At 39.4% G+C, this 11,020-nt stretch overlaps 1 protein-coding gene across 3 annotated transcripts in view; it reads right to left on the bottom strand.

Annotated features, from left to right (window-relative positions):
- The window catches only part of PTPRC (protein tyrosine phosphatase receptor type C), a 175,335-nt gene extending 173,351 nt beyond the window's left edge, over positions 1–1,984 (bottom strand). For 2 of the 3 annotated variants that reach the window (XM_037906501.2, XM_043521585.1), the window contains exon 1: positions 1,787–1,981. The gene's annotated coding sequence lies outside the window, so the exon portion shown is untranslated. Of the gene's footprint in view, positions 1–1,786 lie in introns of all 3 variants that reach the window. The other variant, XM_043521584.1, reaches the window with a different exon arrangement.
- Positions 1,985–11,020: the final 9,036 nt, after the last annotated feature.

The raw sequence follows: 11,020 nt of genomic DNA, 5'->3' as shown, positions 1-11,020 counted from the left end.
TTGAATAGTACCTAAATCCATGAGGAGTTTCACTGAAGTCAAATTACTTAGGGCCAGATCCTGTTACTTTTACATTGGGCCAGATTCTCCCATCTTTACTCACCTTGAGTAGTACGTGAGTCCTCAAATAGCTCCATTGATTTTTGTGGAGTAGAATACTACTCAAGGTGAGAATAGCAGAATCTGGCCCATCCTGATTCAGCCGCTTAGAAGTCATTGGAAAAACTCCCATTAACTTCAATGGGATTTTGATCAGGCCCTATGTCATGAGCCCAGCTGAAGGCTTGTTTTCATTAGAAAATTATGTCAAGTTAGATCATAACCTTAAGGAGTTGCAATAACTAGCAAAACAATTACCATGACTTTTTTTAGTCTATGTAGACTGAAACAAGTTGTGTCCCACTTCATGCCAGTGTGTCATAGGCAAATCCTTGTTCCAGTTAGGTTTACCCAGATGACATGGCGTTAAACACAGCTTGTCTCTGTGCAGAGAGACTGCACTGCCATAGTAAACTGTGTCAGTTAACATGAGTCCTCAAGGTTGTATCCTAATTCTATATAATCATCTAGTGAAAACGAGTGCTGATTATTACATTTTCTGTGGTTGCTTAGACTCTGTGTATACAAGCATACTTCAGACATGAAAATTTGTGTCTGTTCTGAATTCCAGACTAAGAGAATACTGAGTATCAAGGAAAATATTTTTTGGGTGGCTTCTTAGCAGTTGCTAACAGAGCACTTATTCTGATGTTTCAAAATGAAAAGAGACACTGATTTGCTAGTGGAATGAAGATATGGTGTGAGTTAAAGCAATTCAGGGAGAATGGTGTAAGACAATTTCTTGTAACGGTTGCAACTTAAAAGTGTGGAATAATTGTTTTCAGAAAGCTTTAAAGCTTTTCAGACAGAGGATTATCTTCTGATTTCAGTTAATCTGGTGTAATGCCAAAATAAGTACAGTGATTTTAATGGAGGTACTCCAAATGTGCACAGGATTAACTGAACCTGCTGTACAATGTAGAGGATAACTAACTTAATTGTTTCAGAGTAGCAGCCGTGTTAGTCTGTATCCGCAAAAAGAAAAGAAGTACTTGTTGCACCTTAGAGACTAACCTATACCAGAAACCTACTGACCGCTATGCTTACCTACATGCCTCCAGCTTTCATCCAGACCACACCAAACGATCCATTGTCTACAGCCAAGCTCTACGATACAACCTCATTTGCTCCAACCCCTCAGACAAACACCTACAAGATATCTATCGAGCGTTCTTACAACTATAATACCCTCCTGCTCAAGTGAAGAAACAGATTGACAGAGCCAGAAGAGTACCCAGAAGTTACCTACTACAGGACAGGCCCAACAAAGAAAATAACAGAAAGCCACTAGCCATCACCTTCAGCCCCCAACTAAAATCTCTCCAACGCATCATCAAGGATCTACAACCTATCCTGAAGGACGGCCCAACACTTCAATCTCTTTGGTCACTCAATTACAGACCTAAAAGTGGCAATTCTTCAACAAAAAAACTTCAAAAACAGACTCCAACGAGAAACTGCTGAATTGGAATTAATTTGAAAACTGGACACAATTAATTTAGGCTTGAATAAAGACTGGGAGTGGATGTGTCATTACACAAAGTAAAAATATTTCCCCATGTTTATTTCCCCCCCCCCCCCCCACTGTTCCTCACACGTTCTTGTCAACTGCTAGAAATGGCCCACCTTGATTCTCACTACAAAAGGTTTTTTCCCCCCCTCTCCTGCTGGTAATAGCTCACCTTACCTGATCGCTCTTGTTACAGTGTGTATGGTAACACCCATTGTTTCATATTCTTTGTGTGTATAAAATCTCCCCACTGTATTTTCTACTGCACGCATCCAATGAAGTGAGCTGTAGCTCACGAAAGCTTAAGCTCAAATAAATTTGTTAGTCTCTAAGGTGCCACAAGTCCTCCTTTTCTTTTTGCGGATACAGACTAACACAGCTGCTACTCTGAAACCTGACACATTGTTTCTCTGCTTCACCACAGAGCTCCACCTCTTCCTCTTTGGCTTCTAAATAAATGTTTAAAGACAAAGTGCATAGATCTTGTGGAAGTGATATGTGAATCAATGTGTGGACATAGGAGGCAGGCAAGGATTGAATACTACAGAATATATCATGAAACGCTTGATATTAAAAAGTGCAAAAATCCAGCTTTTAATAATTACATTTCTAGAGCTCAGCAGATGAGGTATTTGCCTTGCAGAGAAAGGAGTGGTAAGGAAAAAATATGCACCAATAGGTTTCCCACCTGTTATTGGAAAGTTGGTGTACTAATATGATGCAATTTGGTGTATTGCTGAGCTGCACTGTATTAAAAAAAAAATTTGCCCACTAAATGACAGCAGTATGTGAAGTGATGCAGTGTTGTTTAGCAGAGCAGGGAGTAAGAGTAAATAAACCAGGGCTCTGCTCCAGTTTCTGCCATTGACTCAGTGTGTAGCCTTGGACAAATCATTTGAACTCTGTGTCACAGTTTACCTATCTGTTAAATGGGAATAATACTCCTCCCTCATAGTAAAGCATTCCACGATGCTCTAAAAAAATATTGGGCCCAATACTTCAAGTTGCTAAACCAGAGGATACTCGTGAGGGGTTCATCTCTCACTGGCCCCTCCATTATTATCAATGATGATGACATTATCATCTTCATAATGACATCATTAACAAGAATGTAACGTTGCAAACATTTATCATCTTTCTAATCACTAGATCTTTAGCTGATGTGCACTGGTGTAGCAGCATTTCTGCATTGCCAACTAGCGCAATTTTGTCACAAGTCCGCAATGTAAGATGCTTTTTGAAACATCACAGCTCCTAGATTCATACAATTAGAGGGGTATCTCTGGGTTCATTTTGTTTAAAGTAAGTTTCTAGTCCTCGTGGTTGCAGAGAAAACCCTGAAAATGTGACCTGAAGGGTCAGAAACAAGAAGGGAAATAGAAAGAAACCAACTATGGTTTTGTATGTTTGGTTCGTTGGTTGGTAATCTCGTGCTTTTTAGGGACCTGGCTCATGATTTGTGAACATTTAGGGTGGGCAAACCTGCACTGTCTTTAATAAATCTCTGTCAATTTACACCAACTGAGGATCTGGTCCTTCATGTCTTTCCAAAATATCTCATAGCATAGATAGAATAGTACCAATTAGAATAGCAGTTACAAAGTGATGGCAGTTAGGCACAAGTGATCAGTGAGAATACAAATTGAGCAAAACAAGTACCAAATCAATTAGCATACCAATTACCAGACACCAAGCCAACTAGAATTCCACTTTCAAACCCAATTACCAATTACAATGCCAACTGCCTATTTATAAAATGATAAAATATATAATTTAAATAACATTTTAAAAATATAAAAATAGCATTTAAAAAATAATATAAAATATTGACATAAAAACAAAATGTTTTGATTGACCCCCAAAAAATTAGTTTCATGGGAAATTTTCAAAATTTTGAATTTTTGTTCCTGTTCAGAATGATGTTTTTTATGTCAGAGTTTCTCATAGAACAGCTCTAGTGATATATCTGCTGCACTCATAATGTTCTAGTCTGCTTCATGAGATCCCTTCCCCCTGCCCCAAGCCAATTCCATCGAGAAGGACAGTTACTCTCCCCAACACACTGCACATTTAGTAATATGGCAGAAATTCACAGAAGCATAGAGTTGTAGGATTGGAAGGGACCTCCAGAGGTCATCTAGTCCAGTCCCCTACACTCATGGCAGGAATATGTTTTATCTACACCATCCCAGACAGGTGTTTGTCCAACCTGCTCTTAAAAATCTCCAATGTTGGAGATTCCAGAACCTCCCTAGGCAACTTATTTCCAGTACTTAACCACCATGACAGTTAGGAAGTTTTTTCAAAATGTCCAACCTAAACCTCCCTTGTTGCAATTTAAACCCAGATCTTACAATAACATTGATTATTGTTGTTTAGAATTTGAACACAAATGCAGACCACAGGATGGGCACTTAGGGGGATGTTTGCAAAGGCACAAAGGCAGGAAGGTGTCTAACTCTCCTTGACTTTCTCTGAGAATTGGGTACCTAACTGCCATTGGAACCTATAAAAGTGCCCCCTCTTATAATTATAAATGAAATCAATGGCTAAATAAATCTCAGGCAATTCTCTAGGAAGGTTCCCTTGTGCCAATCTCACATCTCCTCCTGGCACTTTGTGTTACAACAGGTTTCAGAGTAGCAGCCATGTTAGTCTGTATTCGCAAAAAGAAAAGGAGGACTTGTGGCACCTTAGAGACTAACTAATTTATTTGAGCATAAGCTTTCGTGAGCTGTAGCTCATGAAAGCTTATGCTCAAATAAATTGGTTAGTCTCTAAGGTGACACTAGTCCTCCTTTTCTTTTTGTGTTACAACAGGTTTTCAATACATATACAACTGTGTAGGGACCCAAATTTCCATTTCATGGGAAATTTCATGATTTTGAAATTTGTTTTAATTCCAGATCTCGCTTCCACTGAAATCAATCACAAACCACTTGTTGATTTCAGTGGGAGTAGGACTGGGTCCACAGTAGGACAGCTGCCATCATATAGCCTAATGAATTGGTTAAATCCTCCAAAGGCTTGCAATCTAAAGTTATAAAAATGCCTCTGCTGCCTCAAAAGGAAGAGCTGCACTATAAAAGATGACTTAAAACCAAACTCAGTTCCCCAGAAAAAGAGAATTAAGAGAAACAGTCAAAAGCTAGGAAGGAAATGCAACAGCTGGTTTGAGAAACTCCTGACACAAACAATTTCCAAGTCTTGGGATTTTTTAGCTTGTGAAATGATATCCTGCTGCACTTGTGCTGTCAGAATTTCTCTAGATGTCTACACTTAGAGATAAATGTTCATTTATGATCCATAGGGATTTAATGGCATGATTCCTATTCATGGGAGATCTGTGACTCCATCTAAATCCCGTCATGCAGGGTGGATAGTGTATCCATAAGAGTGTCTTTCCCATCTCAGTTTCATTTCACGTTACCTGGAGAATGAATTCAGAGGGGTGTTTTTCTGACTAACCATTAAGCAATTTCCTACAAGAAAGGAAAGCAAGATTTTGAGAGTTGGAATCAGTGTTAACTGGTTAGATTGTGCATATTGTAGACTGAAATTGGCTCCACTCCCCTGATTTAGATTGCAACAGGATTTGTGTCAGTGGGATCTTCCGTAATCCAATATATTCTGAAACCCAGATTATCAGTACAATATCACCTGCTGTTAGAGATAATCATATATATATAGCATGACAAGTGTATGCATGAGGTTCTTTGCAAAACAGAATAAGACATAGTCCCTGCACCAAAGACAATTCAAGGGACCACAACTAAAATCTTTGTATAAAATGGAGTGACCTGACCTGCTAGGGATCTATATCCAATAGAGCTCAGGCACTGCTAGAAGAAACATGGGAACAGGCAGAAACCTGGCACTGGCTGTGAGACCTGGGAGTCCTTAGCTACTATGGATGGGGGTAGAGCAATCAAATGGACCACTGGTGCACAGTAGCTGGTGTACCAGTGGCTTTTGCCAAGGACACTGGGACAAACCCCTCATTTTACAGAAAGTGCCATGGACCTTTCGGGAAAAATTATCAAAGGGTCCTCAGCATGACCAGAGACCCGTGTACATGGTTTTCAAGCTCTGATTTCTGTGTTCTTGAATGTATAAGTGTGAGTGCTTAAAAAGTGAAGGTGCAAATTTACACTTGCACAAACAGGCCTTGCTCAGAAAAACTGGCCTTTATTAAACACACAAAGCAGAAAGAACCTTGGTTTCTAATGACTGATCCAAAAGACCATTGCATAGTGGGACTGCATGGAACTTAACGTCTACCTTGGAAGTTTGAGATTTCAAACTGTGCATCCTGAGATCAGACGTGAATCCAACCCTGAATCTTAGGCCTCTCGGCCATCCTTTCCAACATTTCAGAAATAACTGCCAAAGATACAAAATACGTACATTTCCAGGGCACCAAAAGGTAAACCATAGCAGAAAGGTAACCCCCTGTTTTTTGAGACTTTTTCCTATATAGGCGCCTATTACCCCCATCTCCTAAAGGATGAGGTCTAGTAAATGAAGGAATATTCTGCAAACCTAAGCACAATGCATTTTATACAAAGCTGGCCTGGAGCTCCATTCAACAGCTGTTTAAAAAAAGACATTTCTGTTTTTCTGCTGCTCTTTCAAATTATTTAAAGGGAGAAGCAAAATCATGAGACGGTCAGCAATCAATCTTTTTTTTCTTTTTTTTAACTCTTCAGAGGCACCATTGCTTTTGTTTTTGTGTGTCTGTCCCACCTTTCCATCTAAACAAATGTGACCAAATTCCCACTCACACCCTCAAGCACATCCACCCACCCCTACCTTTCTCTCAGTGAAAAGGAAGACTATTCCTGGAGTGCTGTCTGGAAGAAACCACGCACAGATAGTATTTCTGCATGGGTCAAGCAGAGTCTGCAGACTATCATGCAAGCACTGCCCCACATCCCAAGTGTCTCCACAAACACTGGAGATTACACTTCAGCCATATGTTATAGTTGGGGTCTGGTTATGCACACACCCCTTACAGGCACACACTTTTTGACATAATACTGAGCTGAAAAGCTCATGAGAACAATCTGGGAGATTACTTGATTTTCTACATCCAGACCTGGGTAGAAATATTGTGAGGTGGTACGTGCTACAGTGAGAAAATAAGTGTTTTACTTTCCTTGCTGCCTTATGATCTCATAAATGACAGCTTTGTCTTTTTTCTGCTTCCCAACCCTTTTGGATTTGCATGACAGAGAGAATGGGCTTTATCTAGCAGTAACCCATCTGAAGCTGGAAGACGGAAAAGAGATGAGGGAGGTCTAGACTTAAGAAGATGCCATAGTGGAAATCAGACCACAGATCCTCCCTCCCTACAAGAAGATAAAAAATAGTCAAAAAAGTCAAAAAAATTCTGTCAACACTGTTTGGGGGTTTGAGTAAAATGAAAATGTTTTTTCCAGGGAAAACTTCAGTAATTCATCAAAACCTTGAAAACTGAAATATTTTTATTCAAAATGGTGGGAATTGTAATGCAGATGCCTTTTGCCTCCATCCTCCCCCAAGCTTCAGCATTTCTGGCCAGACTAAAACTCCCATGATTCAGCCAGGGTCTCATATAATGTACCTCCCCCCTTCACCAATAGGGGAGAAAGTGGTGTATCCTGGAAGGTATAGTTTGACAAGAGAGCTAGGCCCTTAGAGATCAATGATAGCATAAGGTACCTGAACTACAATTCCCATGAGGCATGGCAGCATCAGTTTGAACTGAAACACTTCACTTTTTGGACAAAACATTTTGCCCAAAAGTCAAATTTTTCTGTGGGGGAAAAAAATGCTACTTTCCAACCAACTCAAAGAAAGAAAGAGAGGAAGATTTCTGGGACCTGAGTAAGGCTGGGATGGCTCAGGAGTACGCTGCAGGTAACACACACCAGGCTCTCCATTGAAGTTTGGGTTCTGTAAAACCCTCTGTACAAATAATCATTGGAGCAAGGACTTGAATTTGGGTCTCTTACATCCCAGGTGAATGCTCTAACAACCTGCCTAGAGAGTCATTCTCACTCTGGTGCCGTGACTGTTCAAATATTTTATACAAAATGGAAAAGCTTCAGCAGGAGAGACTGAGAGCAACCGACCTCGGAATACCGTATAGCCCACTGGTGAGGGCATTCACCTCAGAGGGAAGAGAGATGCTCCTGAGCAAGGATTCAAACCTACCTCTCCCACATCCCAAATGAGTGTCCTAGCCCATGGGCTAGTGAATATAAGGGATGACAGCAGTGCCACCACAAACCGAACCATTTATTTCCTTTGTTTTTATTTTTTTCTTAAGGGTTACAAAATCCCAGAAACAAAATGTTTCATTTGATCCAAAACAAATTTTTGGTAAGTTTTTAGATTTGCTGAAAATTAAAAAAAAAAATGGTTTGAACCATTTACCCACTCTCCAAACCCAAACTAGCAAACTGAAAAATCAAAGTTATTTGCCCAGCCCAAATGTTCTCCCCAGCCTTCCACACTCAGAAAGGGGGGGAGCCATATCTTGAGCTAACCAGAGCTTTCAAGTGTCATTAGCAGCTAGTCCCAGGTCTAGTCGATTGCAATACCCAAGCACAGTCATGCTCTGGTTAAGTAGCAAATAGGAATATTATGCAAAATTTTATACACTCATATGGTACATACATACACATACACACACAATCCAGTAGTGCTTTTACTAATTCTGTGCATATACAAAAGTCAAGCAACTGCCGCTTATAGAATACGTGAGTGTCATATTTTACTGCCATTTTCATAGTGGTCTGTCCTTTTTACATTGATTATCCCTCATTTTATGGTAGCAAAAGTCACTTCAAACTTTGAATCTTCCCTGAGGAATGTTAACACTTATTATGAGTACATGACCCAACCAGTATTATTATAAAACACCTGGAAAATGGTACATTGGAGTATTATTTAATATACTCTAGGGCACTTACAGGACATGACTGCATGTGGAATTTCATGCTGACTTGCAAGCTTATTATCTCTCTGAAAGTACTAGGTGCTTTTATGAAGGATGTGCTGAGACTAAATTACCTGATCTATGCAGATTTCTGCAAGTCCCTGTTCCCCCAAATATTTGATTTACCCATGGTGCAGACTTCTCCAAGAGGCTACTGTGTTTTCATTTCACTCCTGGAAATATGGAAATTATTGCTTAGTACTCTGCTCCACAAACTGTTAACCTGACTAAAACAAAGCTCTCCAATGAAATGAAAAATCATGTAGATTACAAAAGGGAGATGATTCCACTAATTGGTATTAAATGGACATAGCTTTAACAAGCTATTCAATTCAAATTCACTGGTAAATCTATACAGTTACCATTCAACAATACATGAAAACAAAAGCAAAATATGTATAGCAAATTCAGCAGAACTTAACTTACTACTTATCACGAGTTAAACATTTTTCTATGTACATATAATATATGTATAAATTATAATATATAAATGTATATTATATGCCTCTCGAAAAGCCTAGATATTACAAAGATATTGTATAGGTAGGTAGACAGAAACTAACAAAAGAGAGACAATGTAAATTTTGTTCAACAATGCTGCGCACATGCGTTCGCTGAGTAAACACTTTTCTTTCCTCTGTTGTTTTGCAGTCTCCTGTTTTGCTGTGTCTTTTATTGCATCATGTGTGAAATTAGATTGCAAGTCTTTGAGGAACAGACCATTTTTGCATTACGGACTCAGTTCTCCAAAGTGCTGAGCATTCTGACTGGAACTGGGTGGCAAACAATTGTTATGTTGCATGAGAGTTTAAGATTTCAAACATTTTCCTTTCCAAAATCTGGACAAAAAGTCAAAGTTTCTAAAATTTCTTCAAAAGGATGATCCAAAAAAAAATGGATTGGATCAATTGAAATATGTTATTGTGTTGATTATTTTAAAAGTCGAATAAAATTTTAATTACAAATCAATACAGGGTGAGTTAAAGGCATTTTTACTCTGAGGGCTATGATTTGATGTGTTTAACCCACAGCGTTATTTTAAAGTAGATTTGCATGTGAGGAAATAATGTGCATGTTACCAATGATGCTTTTTATCAGAAGCAACTAGATTTTCACCCTACAGGGAATGTCAGTGTGAAATTGCCAGACCAGCAGCAATAACCATGGCTCAAATCCGACGCTTTAACCCACCCAAAGCTGCTGTTTTGCAAGAACAGACAGAGATCTGTGTGAATGGGGACACGCTTTGTGCAGCTGGGAGGCTCAGAACTGCACCCAAGCTTGTTTCTTATTAGAGAATGGACATATGCTAATGTCCACAAAAGAGCAATTACATGATAATCCTGAGTGTCTGCTTCTGCTAGTGCAACCCACTTCCTCAAGGATTTCCTTTTCGGACAGTTGGCCTGATTCTGATACCCAGTGTAAGGGTAATACGTGGTATCCTGAGTGGTCCCACTGATTCCAATAAGGTGGTGAATCTGTTCCAATGTAAGTTTGCTGTAAGGGAATTCCCTACACAACTCCTATGGGTTTCTTGGGAATAGCCCTTAAATTTTTTTTCTGGTTATGTGGGAGAGTCATTGAGAGACAAAACTTCTTGGGCCAGATTCTAAAATGTTTAAATTAGTGTCTCAACTGAAGTCAATGGAGCTACACCATTTACACCTGCTGAGAATTTGGCCCCTCTTCTGTTCGCATTTTAACCTTGCACCCTACTATCCTTCTGTCAGTCACTATGCTGAGCTAGTTAGTCTGTTGTATCCAGCATCTGGTATCAGATACAATTGACATGGAGGGAGGAGCAGGTAGAGGAATAAGGAACAGGGAACCAGATTACAAAAACTGAGAATAATCACAGTTTGGGGGGGTTTTGGTGGGTTTTTTGGAGATCATGCATGCTGCATGAAAAGCTGTTTGTAAATTTCAAGACTTCCTTGGGCTGCAATCTGTGAACAGTTATATTTTCTCTAACACACAATGCCAGCTATGGAACTGAGTGGGATATTTCAAATTGGAGAATTTCAAAGGGACTTTACTTGACATACCCCAAAAATAAACACGCTACAAACTGAATAATAAATCAGCAAACTGCTCCCTTTTTAGTTACTTGCAAATATTTTCTAAACTTTTGTTTTTAGATGTTTGGCATTGCACCTGAAAAAAGTGTGGTCATGTTTTTTCAGGTTTCAATGAATACATTTTAGATCTCATAATTTAAAACTTGCACTACTCCCACCCCAGCCCATCAGTACCTATGCACTGTGCAGCACATTGCTGCCCTCACAAAATCACAGGGAACTGTCTGGTACTTCCTATGATCAGTAACTCCATTCATTATTAGTAGCATTTATTTGGTGCCCATCACCAAGGTACTTGGAGCCTCAAAAGGCACAAGCTAAGACATTCAAGGTCTCAGTAAGAAA

Source organism: Chelonia mydas, chromosome 8, assembly GCF_015237465.2.
Source record: "Chelonia mydas isolate rCheMyd1 chromosome 8, rCheMyd1.pri.v2, whole genome shotgun sequence".
NCBI lineage: Eukaryota > Metazoa > Chordata > Testudines > Cheloniidae > Chelonia > Chelonia mydas.
This window is presented reverse-complemented; position numbering and strand designations above follow the sequence as displayed.